Source organism: Schistocerca nitens, unplaced genomic scaffold, assembly GCF_023898315.1.
Source record: "Schistocerca nitens isolate TAMUIC-IGC-003100 unplaced genomic scaffold, iqSchNite1.1 HiC_scaffold_22, whole genome shotgun sequence".
Taxonomy (NCBI): Eukaryota; Metazoa; Arthropoda; class Insecta; order Orthoptera; family Acrididae; genus Schistocerca; species Schistocerca nitens.
This window is the reverse complement of record NW_026045576.1, coordinates 16,389-33,076: the sequence shown is the minus strand read 5'-3', so window position 1 is coordinate 33,076 and position 16,688 is coordinate 16,389. Positions and strand designations below refer to the sequence as shown.

The following is a 16,688-nucleotide window of genomic DNA, read 5'->3' as shown; positions in this document are numbered from 1 at the left end:
CGAGACAAGTCGAGACACACTATAGGCTGGTCTGCAGCGAGTAAGAAGGGGGAAAAAAACATTAATTTAAGGGCGCGTGGCGAAAGTACTCATACGCGAAATTAAAAAGCCTGTTGCGGTGGCCGGGAATCGAACCCGGATCAACTGCTTGGAAGGCAACTATGCTGACCATTACACCACCACCGCACAAGGAAGCGCCCCGACGCCGCGCTGTGTCGGCTTCCCGCCTGTCGGCAGCGGCCGAAGGTGATCGTACCTGGCAGGCGCATTTCGAGGTAGGCTAGGGGAGAACATCCAGCCGCATTCGGACGGCGTATCCGCGCACATTTCGCATCCTTTGGCAAGAGTCGGTGCCGGCGCCGGCGATGCAAGAGTACGCAGAGGACCGCGTTCTGGCGGCATTTTTTAGCAGTGCAGTGCAGGATTCAGCGTCTGCAGCATCTTCTCGACAGAATGCTACGGCGCTTGACGGCAGTCCCACTTTCCCTTGAGACATCTGCTCGGCAAGCAGCGTGAAGTTACTACTGGCCCGAGCATCGGTGGTTCAGTGGTAGAATGCTCGCCTGCCACGCGGGCGGCCCGGGTTCGATTCCCGGCCGATGCATCGTTTTGCTGTTCCCGCGATAATGCTGCCGTGCTGCTTGTGCTCTTGAGATGCACGATCCACAAGAATGTATAGCTGGATTCCCTTGAGAAGAACCGAGAACGCAGCACTCGCGGGTCCCCACTAGGACGCTCGCATCATGTTCTACAGACTAGCGTCGGCCTGGCCTCACAATTTGCTATGTCCAGGTGCCTCCGACGCACTGAACGTTAACGACAAGGAGTGCTGCCTATCGTTTGCAAAAGCTGCAGCAACACCGCAATCAACTGGGCCGGCAATGCACGTCTAGCAACAGAACACGTTATCCAGGAAGTACAGTGTCTTTACGTCTAACATTGGGTATGGTACTTACCCAGTTTCCAGGAAAAGCGGTTCCACCCGTGCCTCGGTAGCGCAGTAGGCAGCGCGTAAGTCTCATAATCTTAAGGTCGTGAGTTCGATCCTCACCCGGGGCATTTAATTTTCTGTGACTGATGGTGATGCTGTTGCTAGGGCACTAACTTATTTCTTGTTTGTTATCCACAACGGTTTCAACGCTTCAGCGGGAAAATGTTTACTTCCTGTTACTGCTACTTACAGCTTCCCTTTCCCTCTTCTCCCAGCACAGCATGAAGCCAAAAGCATTGCTCTGAGACGTTTGAGGTGCGCGCCTTGCCAGTCAGTATGCGCAAAGACGCTCGCAAAGAGAGAAGGGCGCCGACGCGGGACACGACACGAAATGCGACAAGCGACCGTCCGAACCGGCGGAGACACCCCCACATCCGGTGTGGTCTAGTGGCTAGGATACCTGGCTTTCACCCAGGAGGCCCGGGTTCGATTCCCGGTACCGGAACGGAATTTTTTCCACACGAACCGTGACAAGTTTGAGCTGACCGAGCTGCCGTTTCCCGTCCTGCTCGCAATATAGCTACTGTTTCGTGACCGTCAGCAGAATATAGACGAGGGAAGCAGACGTCCGACGACCATAGAAATGGTGTACGGCTTCATGCCATACGTTTCCAGCGCAGGGCTGAGCAACTGCATCTGCCGAGGCCCGTTAGCTCAGTTGGTTAGAGCGTCGTGCTAATAACGCGAAGGTCGTGGGTTCGATCCCCCCACGGGCCACTAGTCTTTTACTACTACGAAAAGGCAGCGCCGATTTCAGCAGGCGAGTGTGATGACCAAAAGATCATCACCCTGCGTGGAAGTTGACGGAGGATCCGAACCCGACTTGTCGGGAAGCGCTACAGCATTCACTCGGCAATGGCCATAATATGTTGAATACACTGGTTCTCAACCGATAAAGACAAGATGAAAGAAAATGTCCGATTGCCGATTTGTAACAACTTTGGCCCTTGTCAGTACTTGGGCGGGTGAGCGCATGGGGACACAGGGTACTGTTGGCAGTTTTACTTCCTATTTTTTCTTTCTCCTTTGTTTTCGGAGCTACAACCCGATTCGGTCATGGACACGCCACCGTGAAAGGATGGGGGAGTGCTGTGTGCCCATCGCCTCGCCTCTCCTTACCTCTCTCAGTCGTTTCTCGTGCTTGTCGTTTTGATATAGGCCGATTTGAGAGCGTCAGCTCTCGCGTCAGCTGAGCAAAGTCGAGACAAGTCGAGACACACTATAGGCTGGTCTGCAGCGAGTAAGAAGGGGGAAAAAAACATTAATTTAAGGGCGCGTGGCGAAAGTACTCATACGCGAAATTAAAAAGCCTGTTGCGGTGGCCGGGAATCGAACCCGGATCAACTGCTTGGAAGGCAACTATGCTGACCATTACACCACCACCGCACAAGGAAGCGCCCCGACGCCGCGCTGTGTCGGCTTCCCGCCTGTCGGCAGCGGCCGAAGGTGATCGTACCTGGCAGGCGCATTTCGAGGTAGGCTAGGGGAGAACATCCAGCCGCATTCGGACGGCGTATCCGCGCACATTTCGCATCCTTTGGCAAGAGTCGGTGCCGGCGCCGGCGATGCAAGAGTACGCAGAGGACCGCGTTCTGGCGGCATTTTTTAGCAGTGCAGTGCAGGATTCAGCGTCTGCAGCATCTTCTCGACAGAATGCTACGGCGCTTGACGGCAGTCCCACTTTCCCTTGAGACATCTGCTCGGCAAGCAGCGTGAAGTTACTACTGGCCCGAGCATCGGTGGTTCAGTGGTAGAATGCTCGCCTGCCACGCGGGCGGCCCGGGTTCGATTCCCGGCCGATGCATCGTTTTGCTGTTCCCGCGATAATGCTGCCGTGCTGCTTGTGCTCTTGAGATGCACGATCCACAAGAATGTATAGCTGGATTCCCTTGAGAAGAACCGAGAACGCAGCACTCGCGGGTCCCCACTAGGACGCTCGCATCATGTTCTACAGACTAGCGTCGGCCTGGCCTCACAATTTGCTATGTCCAGGTGCCTCCGACGCACTGAACGTTAACGACAAGGAGTGCTGCCTATCGTTTGCAAAAGCTGCAGCAACACCGCAATCAACTGGGCCGGCAATGCACGTCTAGCAACAGAACACGTTATCCAGGAAGTACAGTGTCTTTACGTCTAACATTGGGTATGGTACTTACCCAGTTTCCAGGAAAAGCGGTTCCACCCGTGCCTCGGTAGCGCAGTAGGCAGCGCGTAAGTCTCATAATCTTAAGGTCGTGAGTTCGATCCTCACCCGGGGCATTTAATTTTCTGTGACTGATGGTGATGCTGTTGCTAGGGCACTAACTTATTTCTTGTTTGTTATCCACAACGGTTTCAACGCTTCAGCGGGAAAATGTTTACTTCCTGTTACTGCTACTTACAGCTTCCCTTTCCCTCTTCTCCCAGCACAGCATGAAGCCAAAAGCATTGCTCTGAGACGTTTGAGGTGCGCGCCTTGCCAGTCAGTATGCGCAAAGACGCTCGCAAAGAGAGAAGGGCGCCGACGCGGGACACGACACGAAATGCGACAAGCGACCGTCCGAACCGGCGGAGACACCCCCACATCCGGTGTGGTCTAGTGGCTAGGATACCTGGCTTTCACCCAGGAGGCCCGGGTTCGATTCCCGGTACCGGAACGGAATTTTTTCCACACGAACCGTGACAAGTTTGAGCTGACCGAGCTGCCGTTTCCCGTCCTGCTCGCAATATAGCTACTGTTTCGTGACCGTCAGCAGAATATAGACGAGGGAAGCAGACGTCCGACGACCATAGAAATGGTGTACGGCTTCATGCCATACGTTTCCAGCGCAGGGCTGAGCAACTGCATCTGCCGAGGCCCGTTAGCTCAGTTGGTTAGAGCGTCGTGCTAATAACGCGAAGGTCGTGGGTTCGATCCCCCCACGGGCCACTAGTCTTTTACTACTACGAAAAGGCAGCGCCGATTTCAGCAGGCGAGTGTGATGACCAAAAGATCATCACCCTGCGTGGAAGTTGACGGAGGATCCGAACCCGACTTGTCGGGAAGCGCTACAGCATTCACTCGGCAATGGCCATAATATGTTGAATACACTGGTTCTCAACCGATAAAGACAAGATGAAAGAAAATGTCCGATTGCCGATTTGTAACAACTTTGGCCCTTGTCAGTACTTGGGCGGGTGAGCGCATGGGGACACAGGGTACTGTTGGCAGTTTTACTTCCTATTTTTTCTTTCTCCTTTGTTTTCGGAGCTACAACCCGATTCGGTCATGGACACGCCACCGTGAAAGGATGGGGAGTGCTGTGTGCCCATCGCCTCGCCTCTCCTTACCTCTCTCAGTCGTTTCTCGTGCTTGTCGTTTTGATATAGGCCGATTTGAGAGCGTCAGCTCTCGCGTCAGCTGAGCAAAGTCGAGACAAGTCGAGACACACTATAGGCTGGTCTGCAGCGAGTAAGAAGGGGGAAAAAAACATTAATTTAAGGGCGCGTGGCGAAAGTACTCATACGCGAAATTAAAAAGCCTGTTGCGGTGGCCGGGAATCGAACCCGGATCAACTGCTTGGAAGGCAACTATGCTGACCATTACACCACCACCGCACAAGGAAGCGCCCCGACGCCGCGCTGTGTCGGCTTCCCGCCTGTCGGCAGCGGCCGAAGGTGATCGTACCTGGCAGGCGCATTTCGAGGTAGGCTAGGGGAGAACATCCAGCCGCATTCGGACGGCGTATCCGCGCACATTTCGCATCCTTTGGCAAGAGTCGGTGCCGGCGCCGGCGATGCAAGAGTACGCAGAGGACCGCGTTCTGGCGGCATTTTTTAGCAGTGCAGTGCAGGATTCAGCGTCTGCAGCATCTTCTCGACAGAATGCTACGGCGCTTGACGGCAGTCCCACTTTCCCTTGAGACATCTGCTCGGCAAGCAGCGTGAAGTTACTACTGGCCCGAGCATCGGTGGTTCAGTGGTAGAATGCTCGCCTGCCACGCGGGCGGCCCGGGTTCGATTCCCGGCCGATGCATCGTTTTGCTGTTCCGCGATAATGCTGCCGTGCTGCTTGTGCTCTTGAGATGCACGATCCACAAGAATGTATAGCTGGATTCCCTTGAGAAGAACCGAGAACGCAGCACTCGCGGGTCCCCACTAGGACGCTCGCATCATGTTCTACAGACTAGCGTCGGCCTGGCCTCACAATTTGCTATGTCCAGGTGCCTCCGACGCACTGAACGTTAACGACAAGGAGTGCTGCCTATCGTTTGCAAAAGCTGCAGCAACACCGCAATCAACTGGGCCGGCAATGCACGTCTAGCAACAGAACACGTTATCCAGGAAGTACAGTGTCTTTACGTCTAACATTGGGTATGGTACTTACCCAGTTTCCAGGAAAAGCGGTTCCACCCGTGCCTCGGTAGCGCAGTAGGCAGCGCGTAAGTCTCATAATCTTAAGGTCGTGAGTTCGATCCTCACCCGGGGCATTTAATTTTCTGTGACTGATGGTGATGCTGTTGCTAGGGCACTAACTTATTTCTTGTTTGTTATCCACAACGGTTTCAACGCTTCAGCGGGAAAATGTTTACTTCCTGTTACTGCTACTTACAGCTTCCCTTTCCCTCTTCTCCCAGCACAGCATGAAGCCAAAAGCATTGCTCTGAGACGTTTGAGGTGCGCGCCTTGCCAGTCAGTATGCGCAAAGACGCTCGCAAAGAGAGAAGGGCGCCGACGCGGGACACGACACGAAATGCGACAAGCGACCGTCCGAACCGGCGGAGACACCCCCACATCCGGTGTGGTCTAGTGGCTAGGATACCTGGCTTTCACCCAGGAGGCCCGGGTTCGATTCCCGGTACCGGAACGGAATTTTTTCCACACGAACCGTGACAAGTTTGAGCTGACCGAGCTGCCGTTTCCCGTCCTGCTCGCAATATAGCTACTGTTTCGTGACCGTCAGCAGAATATAGACGAGGGAAGCAGACGTCCGACGACCATAGAAATGGTGTACGGCTTCATGCCATACGTTTCCAGCGCAGGGCTGAGCAACTGCATCTGCCGAGGCCCGTTAGCTCAGTTGGTTAGAGCGTCGTGCTAATAACGCGAAGGTCGTGGGTTCGATCCCCCCACGGGCCACTAGTCTTTTACTACTACGAAAAGGCAGCGCCGATTTCAGCAGGCGAGTGTGATGACCAAAAGATCATCACCCTGCGTGGAAGTTGACGGAGGATCCGAACCCGACTTGTCGGGAAGCGCTACAGCATTCACTCGGCAATGGCCATAATATGTTGAATACACTGGTTCTCAACCGATAAAGACAAGATGAAAGAAAATGTCCGATTGCCGATTTGTAACAACTTTGGCCCTTGTCAGTACTTGGGCGGGTGAGCGCATGGGGACACAGGGTACTGTTGGCAGTTTTACTTCCTATTTTTTCTTTCTCCTTTGTTTTCGGAGCTACAACCCGATTCGGTCATGGACACGCCACCGTGAAAGGATGGGGGAGTGCTGTGTGCCCATCGCCTCGCCTCTCCTTACCTCTCTCAGTCGTTTCTCGTGCTTGTCGTTTTGATATAGGCCGATTTGAGAGCGTCAGCTCTCGCGTCAGCTGAGCAAAGTCGAGACAAGTCGAGACACACTATAGGCTGGTCTGCAGCGAGTAAGAAGGGGGAAAAAAAACATTAATTTAAGGGCGCGTGGCGAAAGTACTCATACGCGAAATTAAAAAGCCTGTTGCGGTGGCCGGGAATCGAACCCGGATCAACTGCTTGGAAGGCAACTATGCTGACCATTACACCACCACCGCACAAGGAAGCGCCCCGACGCCGCGCTGTGTCGGCTTCCCGCCTGTCGGCAGCGGCCGAAGGTGATCGTACCTGGCAGGCGCATTTCGAGGTAGGCTAGGGGAGAACATCCAGCCGCATTCGGACGGCGTATCCGCGCACATTTCGCATCCTTTGGCAAGAGTCGGTGCCGGCGCCGGCGATGCAAGAGTACGCAGAGGACCGCGTTCTGGCGGCATTTTTTAGCAGTGCAGTGCAGGATTCAGCGTCTGCAGCATCTTCTCGACAGAATGCTACGGCGCTTGACGGCAGTCCCACTTTCCCTTGAGACATCTGCTCGGCAAGCAGCGTGAAGTTACTACTGGCCCGAGCATCGGTGGTTCAGTGGTAGAATGCTCGCCTGCCACGCGGGCGGCCCGGGTTCGATTCCCGGCCGATGCATCGTTTTGCTGTTCCCGCGATAATGCTGCCGTGCTGCTTGTGCTCTTGAGATGCACGATCCACAAGAATGTATAGCTGGATTCCCTTGAGAAGAACCGAGAACGCAGCACTCGCGGGTCCCCACTAGGACGCTCGCATCATGTTCTACAGACTAGCGTCGGCCTGGCCTCACAATTTGCTATGTCCAGGTGCCTCCGACGCACTGAACGTTAACGACAAGGAGTGCTGCCTATCGTTTGCAAAAGCTGCAGCAACACCGCAATCAACTGGGCCGGCAATGCACGTCTAGCAACAGAACACGTTATCCAGGAAGTACAGTGTCTTTACGTCTAACATTGGGTATGGTACTTACCCAGTTTCCAGGAAAAGCGGTTCCACCCGTGCCTCGGTAGCGCAGTAGGCAGCGCGTAAGTCTCATAATCTTAAGGTCGTGAGTTCGATCCTCACCCGGGGCATTTAATTTTCTGTGACTGATGGTGATGCTGTTGCTAGGGCACTAACTTATTTCTTGTTTGTTATCCACAACGGTTTCAACGCTTCAGCGGGAAAATGTTTACTTCCTGTTACTGCTACTTACAGCTTCCCTTTCCCTCTTCTCCCAGCACAGCATGAAGCCAAAAGCATTGCTCTGAGACGTTTGAGGTGCGCGCCTTGCCAGTCAGTATGCGCAAAGACGCTCGCAAAGAGAGAAGGGCGCCGACGCGGGACACGACACGAAATGCGACAAGCGACCGTCCGAACCGGCGGAGACACCCCCACATCCGGTGTGGTCTAGTGGCTAGGATACCTGGCTTTCACCCAGGAGGCCCGGGTTCGATTCCCGGTACCGGAACGGAATTTTTTCCACACGAACCGTGACAAGTTTGAGCTGACCGAGCTGCCGTTTCCCGTCCTGCTCGCAATATAGCTACTGTTTCGTGACCGTCAGCAGAATATAGACGAGGGAAGCAGACGTCCGACGACCATAGAAATGGTGTACGGCTTCATGCCATACGTTTCCAGCGCAGGGCTGAGCAACTGCATCTGCCGAGGCCCGTTAGCTCAGTTGGTTAGAGCGTCGTGCTAATAACGCGAAGGTCGTGGGTTCGATCCCCCCACGGGCCACTAGTCTTTTACTACTACGAAAAGGCAGCGCCGATTTCAGCAGGCGAGTGTGATGACCAAAAGATCATCACCCTGCGTGGAAGTTGACGGAGGATCCGAACCCGACTTGTCGGGAAGCGCTACAGCATTCACTCGGCAATGGCCATAATATGTTGAATACACTGGTTCTCAACCGATAAAGACAAGATGAAAGAAAATGTCCGATTGCCGATTTGTAACAACTTTGGCCCTTGTCAGTACTTGGGCGGGTGAGCGCATGGGGACACAGGGTACTGTTGGCAGTTTTACTTCCTATTTTTTCTTTCTCCTTTGTTTTCGGAGCTACAACCCGATTCGGTCATGGACACGCCACCGTGAAAGGATGGGGGAGTGCTGTGTGCCCATCGCCTCGCCTCTCCTTACCTCTCTCAGTCGTTTCTCGTGCTTGTCGTTTTGATATAGGCCGATTTGAGAGCGTCAGCTCTCGCGTCAGCTGAGCAAAGTCGAGACAAGTCGAGACACACTATAGGCTGGTCTGCAGCGAGTAAGAAGGGGGAAAAAAACATTAATTTAAGGGCGCGTGGCGAAAGTACTCATACGCGAAATTAAAAAGCCTGTTGCGGTGGCCGGGAATCGAACCCGGATCAACTGCTTGGAAGGCAACTATGCTGACCATTACACCACCACCGCACAAGGAAGCGCCCCGACGCCGCGCTGTGTCGGCTTCCCGCCTGTCGGCAGCGGCCGAAGGTGATCGTACCTGGCAGGCGCATTTCGAGGTAGGCTAGGGGAGAACATCCAGCCGCATTCGGACGGCGTATCCGCGCACATTTCGCATCCTTTGGCAAGAGTCGGTGCCGGCGCCGGCGATGCAAGAGTACGCAGAGGACCGCGTTCTGGCGGCATTTTTTAGCAGTGCAGTGCAGGATTCAGCGTCTGCAGCATCTTCTCGACAGAATGCTACGGCGCTTGACGGCAGTCCCACTTTCCCTTGAGACATCTGCTCGGCAAGCAGCGTGAAGTTACTACTGGCCCGAGCATCGGTGGTTCAGTGGTAGAATGCTCGCCTGCCACGCGGGCGGCCCGGGTTCGATTCCCGGCCGATGCATCGTTTTGCTGTTCCCGCGATAATGCTGCCGTGCTGCTTGTGCTCTTGAGATGCACGATCCACAAGAATGTATAGCTGGATTCCCTTGAGAAGAACCGAGAACGCAGCACTCGCGGGTCCCCACTAGGACGCTCGCATCATGTTCTACAGACTAGCGTCGGCCTGGCCTCACAATTTGCTATGTCCAGGTGCCTCCGACGCACTGAACGTTAACGACAAGGAGTGCTGCCTATCGTTTGCAAAAGCTGCAGCAACACCGCAATCAACTGGGCCGGCAATGCACGTCTAGCAACAGAACACGTTATCCAGGAAGTACAGTGTCTTTACGTCTAACATTGGGTATGGTACTTACCCAGTTTCCAGGAAAAGCGGTTCCACCCGTGCCTCGGTAGCGCAGTAGGCAGCGCGTAAGTCTCATAATCTTAAGGTCGTGAGTTCGATCCTCACCCGGGGCATTTAATTTTCTGTGACTGATGGTGATGCTGTTGCTAGGGCACTAACTTATTTCTTGTTTGTTATCCACAACGGTTTCAACGCTTCAGCGGGAAAATGTTTACTTCCTGTTACTGCTACTTACAGCTTCCCTTTCCCTCTTCTCCCAGCACAGCATGAAGCCAAAAGCATTGCTCTGAGACGTTTGAGGTGCGCGCCTTGCCAGTCAGTATGCGCAAAGACGCTCGCAAAGAGAGAAGGGCGCCGACGCGGGACACGACACGAAATGCGACAAGCGACCGTCCGAACCGGCGGAGACACCCCCACATCCGGTGTGGTCTAGTGGCTAGGATACCTGGCTTTCACCCAGGAGGCCCGGGTTCGATTCCCGGTACCGGAACGGAATTTTTTCCACACGAACCGTGACAAGTTTGAGCTGACCGAGCTGCCGTTTCCCGTCCTGCTCGCAATATAGCTACTGTTTCGTGACCGTCAGCAGAATATAGACGAGGGAAGCAGACGTCCGACGACCATAGAAATGGTGTACGGCTTCATGCCATACGTTTCCAGCGCAGGGCTGAGCAACTGCATCTGCCGAGGCCCGTTAGCTCAGTTGGTTAGAGCGTCGTGCTAATAACGCGAAGGTCGTGGGTTCGATCCCCCCACGGGCCACTAGTCTTTTACTACTACGAAAAGGCAGCGCCGATTTCAGCAGGCGAGTGTGATGACCAAAAGATCATCACCCTGCGTGGAAGTTGACGGAGGATCCGAACCCGACTTGTCGGGAAGCGCTACAGCATTCACTCGGCAATGGCCATAATATGTTGAATACACTGGTTCTCAACCGATAAAGACAAGATGAAAGAAAATGTCCGATTGCCGATTTGTAACAACTTTGGCCCTTGTCAGTACTTGGGCGGGTGAGCGCATGGGGACACAGGGTACTGTTGGCAGTTTTACTTCCTATTTTTTCTTTCTCCTTTGTTTTCGGAGCTACAACCCGATTCGGTCATGGACACGCCACCGTGAAAGGATGGGGGAGTGCTGTGTGCCCATCGCCTCGCCTCTCCTTACCTCTCTCAGTCGTTTCTCGTGCTTGTCGTTTTGATATAGGCCGATTTGAGAGCGTCAGCTCTCGCGTCAGCTGAGCAAAGTCGAGACAAGTCGAGACACACTATAGGCTGGTCTGCAGCGAGTAAGAAGGGGGAAAAAAACATTAATTTAAGGGCGCGTGGCGAAAGTACTCATACGCGAAATTAAAAAGCCTGTTGCGGTGGCCGGGAATCGAACCCGGATCAACTGCTTGGAAGGCAACTATGCTGACCATTACACCACCACCGCACAAGGAAGCGCCCCGACGCCGCGCTGTGTCGGCTTCCCGCCTGTCGGCAGCGGCCGAAGGTGATCGTACCTGGCAGGCGCATTTCGAGGTAGGCTAGGGGAGAACATCCAGCCGCATTCGGACGGCGTATCCGCGCACATTTCGCATCCTTTGGCAAGAGTCGGTGCCGGCGCCGGCGATGCAAGAGTACGCAGAGGACCGCGTTCTGGCGGCATTTTTTAGCAGTGCAGTGCAGGATTCAGCGTCTGCAGCATCTTCTCGACAGAATGCTACGGCGCTTGACGGCAGTCCCACTTTCCCTTGAGACATCTGCTCGGCAAGCAGCGTGAAGTTACTACTGGCCCGAGCATCGGTGGTTCAGTGGTAGAATGCTCGCCTGCCACGCGGGCGGCCCGGGTTCGATTCCCGGCCGATGCATCGTTTTGCTGTTCCCGCGATAATGCTGCCGTGCTGCTTGTGCTCTTGAGATGCACGATCCACAAGAATGTATAGCTGGATTCCCTTGAGAAGAACCGAGAACGCAGCACTCGCGGGTCCCCACTAGGACGCTCGCATCATGTTCTACAGACTAGCGTCGGCCTGGCCTCACAATTTGCTATGTCCAGGTGCCTCCGACGCACTGAACGTTAACGACAAGGAGTGCTGCCTATCGTTTGCAAAAGCTGCAGCAACACCGCAATCAACTGGGCCGGCAATGCACGTCTAGCAACAGAACACGTTATCCAGGAAGTACAGTGTCTTTACGTCTAACATTGGGTATGGTACTTACCCAGTTTCCAGGAAAAGCGGTTCCACCCGTGCCTCGGTAGCGCAGTAGGCAGCGCGTAAGTCTCATAATCTTAAGGTCGTGAGTTCGATCCTCACCCGGGGCATTTAATTTTCTGTGACTGATGGTGATGCTGTTGCTAGGGCACTAACTTATTTCTTGTTTGTTATCCACAACGGTTTCAACGCTTCAGCGGGAAAATGTTTACTTCCTGTTACTGCTACTTACAGCTTCCCTTTCCCTCTTCTCCCAGCACAGCATGAAGCCAAAAGCATTGCTCTGAGACGTTTGAGGTGCGCGCCTTGCCAGTCAGTATGCGCAAAGACGCTCGCAAAGAGAGAAGGGCGCCGACGCGGGACACGACACGAAATGCGACAAGCGACCGTCCGAACCGGCGGAGACACCCCCACATCCGGTGTGGTCTAGTGGCTAGGATACCTGGCTTTCACCCAGGAGGCCCGGGTTCGATTCCCGGTACCGGAACGGAATTTTTTCCACACGAACCGTGACAAGTTTGAGCTGACCGAGCTGCCGTTTCCCGTCCTGCTCGCAATATAGCTACTGTTTCGTGACCGTCAGCAGAATATAGACGAGGGAAGCAGACGTCCGACGACCATAGAAATGGTGTACGGCTTCATGCCATACGTTTCCAGCGCAGGGCTGAGCAACTGCATCTGCCGAGGCCCGTTAGCTCAGTTGGTTAGAGCGTCGTGCTAATAACGCGAAGGTCGTGGGTTCGATCCCCCCACGGGCCACTAGTCTTTTACTACTACGAAAAGGCAGCGCCGATTTCAGCAGGCGAGTGTGATGACCAAAAGATCATCACCCTGCGTGGAAGTTGACGGAGGATCCGAACCCGACTTGTCGGGAAGCGCTACAGCATTCACTCGGCAATGGCCATAATATGTTGAATACACTGGTTCTCAACCGATAAAGACAAGATGAAAGAAAATGTCCGATTGCCGATTTGTAACAACTTTGGCCCTTGTCAGTACTTGGGCGGGTGAGCGCATGGGGACACAGGGTACTGTTGGCAGTTTTACTTCCTATTTTTTCTTTCTCCTTTGTTTTCGGAGCTACAACCCGATTCGGTCATGGACACGCCACCGTGAAAGGATGGGGGAGTGCTGTGTGCCCATCGCCTCGCCTCTCCTTACCTCTCTCAGTCGTTTCTCGTGCTTGTCGTTTTGATATAGGCCGATTTGAGAGCGTCAGCTCTCGCGTCAGCTGAGCAAAGTCGAGACAAGTCGAGACACACTATAGGCTGGTCTGCAGCGAGTAAGAAGGGGGAAAAAAACATTAATTTAAGGGCGCGTGGCGAAAGTACTCATACGCGAAATTAAAAAGCCTGTTGCGGTGGCCGGGAATCGAACCCGGATCAACTGCTTGGAAGGCAACTATGCTGACCATTACACCACCACCGCACAAGGAAGCGCCCCGACGCCGCGCTGTGTCGGCTTCCCGCCTGTCGGCAGCGGCCGAAGGTGATCGTACCTGGCAGGCGCATTTCGAGGTAGGCTAGGGGAGAACATCCAGCCGCATTCGGACGGCGTATCCGCGCACATTTCGCATCCTTTGGCAAGAGTCGGTGCCGGCGCCGGCGATGCAAGAGTACGCAGAGGACCGCGTTCTGGCGGCATTTTTTAGCAGTGCAGTGCAGGATTCAGCGTCTGCAGCATCTTCTCGACAGAATGCTACGGCGCTTGACGGCAGTCCCACTTTCCCTTGAGACATCTGCTCGGCAAGCAGCGTGAAGTTACTACTGGCCCGAGCATCGGTGGTTCAGTGGTAGAATGCTCGCCTGCCACGCGGGCGGCCCGGGTTCGATTCCCGGCCGATGCATCGTTTTGCTGTTCCCGCGATAATGCTGCCGTGCTGCTTGTGCTCTTGAGATGCACGATCCACAAGAATGTATAGCTGGATTCCCTTGAGAAGAACCGAGAACGCAGCACTCGCGGGTCCCCACTAGGACGCTCGCATCATGTTCTACAGACTAGCGTCGGCCTGGCCTCACAATTTGCTATGTCCAGGTGCCTCCGACGCACTGAACGTTAACGACAAGGAGTGCTGCCTATCGTTTGCAAAAGCTGCAGCAACACCGCAATCAACTGGGCCGGCAATGCACGTCTAGCAACAGAACACGTTATCCAGGAAGTACAGTGTCTTTACGTCTAACATTGGGTATGGTACTTACCCAGTTTCCAGGAAAAGCGGTTCCACCCGTGCCTCGGTAGCGCAGTAGGCAGCGCGTAAGTCTCATAATCTTAAGGTCGTGAGTTCGATCCTCACCCGGGGCATTTAATTTTCTGTGACTGATGGTGATGCTGTTGCTAGGGCACTAACTTATTTCTTGTTTGTTATCCACAACGGTTTCAACGCTTCAGCGGGAAAATGTTTACTTCCTGTTACTGCTACTTACAGCTTCCCTTTCCCTCTTCTCCCAGCACAGCATGAAGCCAAAAGCATTGCTCTGAGACGTTTGAGGTGCGCGCCTTGCCAGTCAGTATGCGCAAAGACGCTCGCAAAGAGAGAAGGGCGCCGACGCGGGACACGACACGAAATGCGACAAGCGACCGTCCGAACCGGCGGAGACACCCCCACATCCGGTGTGGTCTAGTGGCTAGGATACCTGGCTTTCACCCAGGAGGCCCGGGTTCGATTCCCGGTACCGGAACGGAATTTTTTCCACACGAACCGTGACAAGTTTGAGCTGACCGAGCTGCCGTTTCCCGTCCTGCTCGCAATATAGCTACTGTTTCGTGACCGTCAGCAGAATATAGACGAGGGAAGCAGACGTCCGACGACCATAGAAATGGTGTACGGCTTCATGCCACACGTTTCCAGCGCAGGGCTGAGCAACTGCATCTGCCGAGGCCCGTTAGCTCAGTTGGTTAGAGCGTCGTGCTAATAACGCGAAGGTCGTGGGTTCGATCCCCCCACGGGCCACTAGTCTTTTACTACTACGAAAAGGCAGCGCCGATTTCAGCAGGCGAGTGTGATGACCAAAAGATCATCACCCTGCGTGGAAGTTGACGGAGGATCCGAACCCGACTTGTCGGGAAGCGCTACAGCATTCACTCGGCAATGGCCATAATATGTTGAATACACTGGTTCTCAACCGATAAAGACAAGATGAAAGAAAATGTCCGATTGCCGATTTGTAACAACTTTGGCCCTTGTCAGTACTTGGGCGGGTGAGCGCATGGGGACACAGGGTACTGTTGGCAGTTTTACTTCCTATTTTTTCTTTCTCCTTTGTTTTCGGAGCTACAACCCGATTCGGTCATGGACACGCCACCGTGAAAGGATGGGGGAGTGCTGTGTGCCCATCGCCTCGCCTCTCCTTACCTCTCTCAGTCGTTTCTCGTGCTTGTCGTTTTGATATAGGCCGATTTGAGAGCGTCAGCTCTCGCGTCAGCTGAGCAAAGTCGAGACAAGTCGAGACACACTATAGGCTGGTCTGCAGCGAGTAAGAAGGGGGAAAAAAACATTAATTTAAGGGCGCGTGGCGAAAGTACTCATACGCGAAATTAAAAAGCCTGTTGCGGTGGCCGGGAATCGAACCCGGATCAACTGCTTGGAAGGCAACTATGCTGACCATTACACCACCACCGCACAAGGAAGCGCCCCGACGCCGCGCTGTGTCGGCTTCCCGCCTGTCGGCAGCGGCCGAAGGTGATCGTACCTGGCAGGCGCATTTCGAGGTAGGCTAGGGGAGAACATCCAGCCGCATTCGGACGGCGTATCCGCGCACATTTCGCATCCTTTGGCAAGAGTCGGTGCCGGCGCCGGCGATGCAAGAGTACGCAGAGGACCGCGTTCTGGCGGCATTTTTTAGCAGTGCAGTGCAGGATTCAGCGTCTGCAGCATCTTCTCGACAGAATGCTACGGCGCTTGACGGCAGTCCCACTTTCCCTTGAGACATCTGCTCGGCAAGCAGCGTGAAGTTACTACTGGCCCGAGCATCGGTGGTTCAGTGGTAGAATGCTCGCCTGCCACGCGGGCGGCCCGGGTTCGATTCCCGGCCGATGCATCGTTTTGCTGTTCCCGCGATAATGCTGCCGTGCTGCTTGTGCTCTTGAGATGCACGATCCACAAGAATGTATAGCTGGATTCCCTTGAGAAGAACCGAGAACGCAGCACTCGCGGGTCCCCACTAGGACGCTCGCATCATGTTCTACAGACTAGCGTCGGCCTGGCCTCACAATTTGCTATGTCCAGGTGCCTCCGACGCACTGAACGTTAACGACAAGGAGTGCTGCCTATCGTTTGCAAAAGCTGCAGCAACACCGCAATCAACTGGGCCGGCAATGCACGTCTAGCAACAGAACACGTTATCCAGGAAGTACAGTGTCTTTACGTCTAACATTGGGTATGGTACTTACCCAGTTTCCAGGAAAAGCGGTTCCACCCGTGCCTCGGTAGCGCAGTAGGCAGCGCGTAAGTCTCATAATCTTAAGGTCGTGAGTTCGATCCTCACCCGGGGCATTTAATTTTCTGTGACTGATGGTGATGCTGTTGCTAGGGCACTAACTTATTTCTTGTTTGTTATCCACAACGGTTTCAACGCTTCAGCGGGAAAATGTTTACTTCCTGTTACTGCTACTTACAGCTTCCCTTTCCCTCTTCTCCCAGCACAGCATGAAGCCAAAAGCATTGCTCTGAGACGTTTGAGGTGCGCGCCTTGCCAGTCAGTATGCGCAAAGACGCTCGCAAAGAGAGAAGGGCGCCGACGCGGGACACGACACGAAATGCGACAAGCGACCGTCCGAACCGGCGGA

At 54.3% G+C, this 16,688-nt stretch overlaps 38 non-coding genes across 38 annotated transcripts; 30 read left to right on the top strand and 8 right to left on the bottom strand.

Annotated features, from left to right (window-relative positions):
* Positions 1-114: 114 nt before the first annotated feature.
* On the bottom strand, positions 115-186 carry Trnag-ucc (transfer RNA glycine (anticodon UCC)). Its single transcript has one exon. It is a non-coding gene; the product is annotated as a tRNA-Gly (tRNA).
* A 347-nt stretch (positions 187-533) lies between these two features.
* On the top strand, positions 534-604 carry Trnag-gcc (transfer RNA glycine (anticodon GCC)). Its single transcript has one exon. It is a non-coding gene; the product is annotated as a tRNA-Gly (tRNA).
* Positions 605-986: 382 nt separating this feature from the next.
* On the top strand, positions 987-1,059 carry Trnam-cau (transfer RNA methionine (anticodon CAU)). Its single transcript has one exon. It is a non-coding gene; the product is annotated as a tRNA-Met (tRNA).
* Positions 1,060-1,364: 305 nt separating this feature from the next.
* On the top strand, positions 1,365-1,436 carry Trnae-uuc (transfer RNA glutamic acid (anticodon UUC)). Its single transcript has one exon. It is a non-coding gene; the product is annotated as a tRNA-Glu (tRNA).
* A 198-nt stretch (positions 1,437-1,634) lies between these two features.
* On the top strand, positions 1,635-1,708 carry Trnai-aau (transfer RNA isoleucine (anticodon AAU)). The gene has a single exon. It is a non-coding gene; the product is annotated as a tRNA-Ile (tRNA).
* Positions 1,709-2,305: 597 nt separating this feature from the next.
* On the bottom strand, positions 2,306-2,377 carry Trnag-ucc (transfer RNA glycine (anticodon UCC)). The gene has a single exon. It is a non-coding gene; the product is annotated as a tRNA-Gly (tRNA).
* Positions 2,378-2,724: 347 nt separating this feature from the next.
* Positions 2,725-2,795, top strand: Trnag-gcc (transfer RNA glycine (anticodon GCC)). Its single transcript has one exon. It is a non-coding gene; the product is annotated as a tRNA-Gly (tRNA).
* Positions 2,796-3,177: 382 nt separating this feature from the next.
* Trnam-cau (transfer RNA methionine (anticodon CAU)) lies at positions 3,178-3,250 on the top strand. The gene has a single exon. It is a non-coding gene; the product is annotated as a tRNA-Met (tRNA).
* Positions 3,251-3,555: 305 nt separating this feature from the next.
* Trnae-uuc (transfer RNA glutamic acid (anticodon UUC)) lies at positions 3,556-3,627 on the top strand. The gene has a single exon. It is a non-coding gene; the product is annotated as a tRNA-Glu (tRNA).
* A 198-nt stretch (positions 3,628-3,825) lies between these two features.
* On the top strand, positions 3,826-3,899 carry Trnai-aau (transfer RNA isoleucine (anticodon AAU)). The gene has a single exon. It is a non-coding gene; the product is annotated as a tRNA-Ile (tRNA).
* A 596-nt stretch (positions 3,900-4,495) lies between these two features.
* Trnag-ucc (transfer RNA glycine (anticodon UCC)) lies at positions 4,496-4,567 on the bottom strand. Its single transcript has one exon. It is a non-coding gene; the product is annotated as a tRNA-Gly (tRNA).
* A 347-nt stretch (positions 4,568-4,914) lies between these two features.
* Positions 4,915-4,985, top strand: Trnag-gcc (transfer RNA glycine (anticodon GCC)). Its single transcript has one exon. It is a non-coding gene; the product is annotated as a tRNA-Gly (tRNA).
* Positions 4,986-5,366: 381 nt separating this feature from the next.
* Trnam-cau (transfer RNA methionine (anticodon CAU)) lies at positions 5,367-5,439 on the top strand. Its single transcript has one exon. It is a non-coding gene; the product is annotated as a tRNA-Met (tRNA).
* Positions 5,440-5,744: 305 nt separating this feature from the next.
* Positions 5,745-5,816, top strand: Trnae-uuc (transfer RNA glutamic acid (anticodon UUC)). Its single transcript has one exon. It is a non-coding gene; the product is annotated as a tRNA-Glu (tRNA).
* A 198-nt stretch (positions 5,817-6,014) lies between these two features.
* Positions 6,015-6,088, top strand: Trnai-aau (transfer RNA isoleucine (anticodon AAU)). The gene has a single exon. It is a non-coding gene; the product is annotated as a tRNA-Ile (tRNA).
* A 598-nt stretch (positions 6,089-6,686) lies between these two features.
* Positions 6,687-6,758, bottom strand: Trnag-ucc (transfer RNA glycine (anticodon UCC)). Its single transcript has one exon. It is a non-coding gene; the product is annotated as a tRNA-Gly (tRNA).
* A 347-nt stretch (positions 6,759-7,105) lies between these two features.
* Trnag-gcc (transfer RNA glycine (anticodon GCC)) lies at positions 7,106-7,176 on the top strand. Its single transcript has one exon. It is a non-coding gene; the product is annotated as a tRNA-Gly (tRNA).
* A 382-nt stretch (positions 7,177-7,558) lies between these two features.
* Trnam-cau (transfer RNA methionine (anticodon CAU)) lies at positions 7,559-7,631 on the top strand. The gene has a single exon. It is a non-coding gene; the product is annotated as a tRNA-Met (tRNA).
* Positions 7,632-7,936: 305 nt separating this feature from the next.
* Trnae-uuc (transfer RNA glutamic acid (anticodon UUC)) lies at positions 7,937-8,008 on the top strand. Its single transcript has one exon. It is a non-coding gene; the product is annotated as a tRNA-Glu (tRNA).
* Positions 8,009-8,206: 198 nt separating this feature from the next.
* Positions 8,207-8,280, top strand: Trnai-aau (transfer RNA isoleucine (anticodon AAU)). Its single transcript has one exon. It is a non-coding gene; the product is annotated as a tRNA-Ile (tRNA).
* A 597-nt stretch (positions 8,281-8,877) lies between these two features.
* Trnag-ucc (transfer RNA glycine (anticodon UCC)) lies at positions 8,878-8,949 on the bottom strand. The gene has a single exon. It is a non-coding gene; the product is annotated as a tRNA-Gly (tRNA).
* Positions 8,950-9,296: 347 nt separating this feature from the next.
* Trnag-gcc (transfer RNA glycine (anticodon GCC)) lies at positions 9,297-9,367 on the top strand. Its single transcript has one exon. It is a non-coding gene; the product is annotated as a tRNA-Gly (tRNA).
* A 382-nt stretch (positions 9,368-9,749) lies between these two features.
* Positions 9,750-9,822, top strand: Trnam-cau (transfer RNA methionine (anticodon CAU)). The gene has a single exon. It is a non-coding gene; the product is annotated as a tRNA-Met (tRNA).
* Positions 9,823-10,127: 305 nt separating this feature from the next.
* Positions 10,128-10,199, top strand: Trnae-uuc (transfer RNA glutamic acid (anticodon UUC)). Its single transcript has one exon. It is a non-coding gene; the product is annotated as a tRNA-Glu (tRNA).
* A 198-nt stretch (positions 10,200-10,397) lies between these two features.
* On the top strand, positions 10,398-10,471 carry Trnai-aau (transfer RNA isoleucine (anticodon AAU)). The gene has a single exon. It is a non-coding gene; the product is annotated as a tRNA-Ile (tRNA).
* A 597-nt stretch (positions 10,472-11,068) lies between these two features.
* On the bottom strand, positions 11,069-11,140 carry Trnag-ucc (transfer RNA glycine (anticodon UCC)). The gene has a single exon. It is a non-coding gene; the product is annotated as a tRNA-Gly (tRNA).
* A 347-nt stretch (positions 11,141-11,487) lies between these two features.
* Trnag-gcc (transfer RNA glycine (anticodon GCC)) lies at positions 11,488-11,558 on the top strand. Its single transcript has one exon. It is a non-coding gene; the product is annotated as a tRNA-Gly (tRNA).
* Positions 11,559-11,940: 382 nt separating this feature from the next.
* On the top strand, positions 11,941-12,013 carry Trnam-cau (transfer RNA methionine (anticodon CAU)). Its single transcript has one exon. It is a non-coding gene; the product is annotated as a tRNA-Met (tRNA).
* Positions 12,014-12,318: 305 nt separating this feature from the next.
* Trnae-uuc (transfer RNA glutamic acid (anticodon UUC)) lies at positions 12,319-12,390 on the top strand. The gene has a single exon. It is a non-coding gene; the product is annotated as a tRNA-Glu (tRNA).
* A 198-nt stretch (positions 12,391-12,588) lies between these two features.
* Positions 12,589-12,662, top strand: Trnai-aau (transfer RNA isoleucine (anticodon AAU)). The gene has a single exon. It is a non-coding gene; the product is annotated as a tRNA-Ile (tRNA).
* A 597-nt stretch (positions 12,663-13,259) lies between these two features.
* Trnag-ucc (transfer RNA glycine (anticodon UCC)) lies at positions 13,260-13,331 on the bottom strand. The gene has a single exon. It is a non-coding gene; the product is annotated as a tRNA-Gly (tRNA).
* A 347-nt stretch (positions 13,332-13,678) lies between these two features.
* Trnag-gcc (transfer RNA glycine (anticodon GCC)) lies at positions 13,679-13,749 on the top strand. Its single transcript has one exon. It is a non-coding gene; the product is annotated as a tRNA-Gly (tRNA).
* Positions 13,750-14,131: 382 nt separating this feature from the next.
* Trnam-cau (transfer RNA methionine (anticodon CAU)) lies at positions 14,132-14,204 on the top strand. The gene has a single exon. It is a non-coding gene; the product is annotated as a tRNA-Met (tRNA).
* Positions 14,205-14,509: 305 nt separating this feature from the next.
* Trnae-uuc (transfer RNA glutamic acid (anticodon UUC)) lies at positions 14,510-14,581 on the top strand. The gene has a single exon. It is a non-coding gene; the product is annotated as a tRNA-Glu (tRNA).
* A 198-nt stretch (positions 14,582-14,779) lies between these two features.
* Trnai-aau (transfer RNA isoleucine (anticodon AAU)) lies at positions 14,780-14,853 on the top strand. Its single transcript has one exon. It is a non-coding gene; the product is annotated as a tRNA-Ile (tRNA).
* Positions 14,854-15,450: 597 nt separating this feature from the next.
* On the bottom strand, positions 15,451-15,522 carry Trnag-ucc (transfer RNA glycine (anticodon UCC)). Its single transcript has one exon. It is a non-coding gene; the product is annotated as a tRNA-Gly (tRNA).
* A 347-nt stretch (positions 15,523-15,869) lies between these two features.
* Positions 15,870-15,940, top strand: Trnag-gcc (transfer RNA glycine (anticodon GCC)). The gene has a single exon. It is a non-coding gene; the product is annotated as a tRNA-Gly (tRNA).
* A 382-nt stretch (positions 15,941-16,322) lies between these two features.
* Positions 16,323-16,395, top strand: Trnam-cau (transfer RNA methionine (anticodon CAU)). The gene has a single exon. It is a non-coding gene; the product is annotated as a tRNA-Met (tRNA).
* Positions 16,396-16,688: the final 293 nt, after the last annotated feature.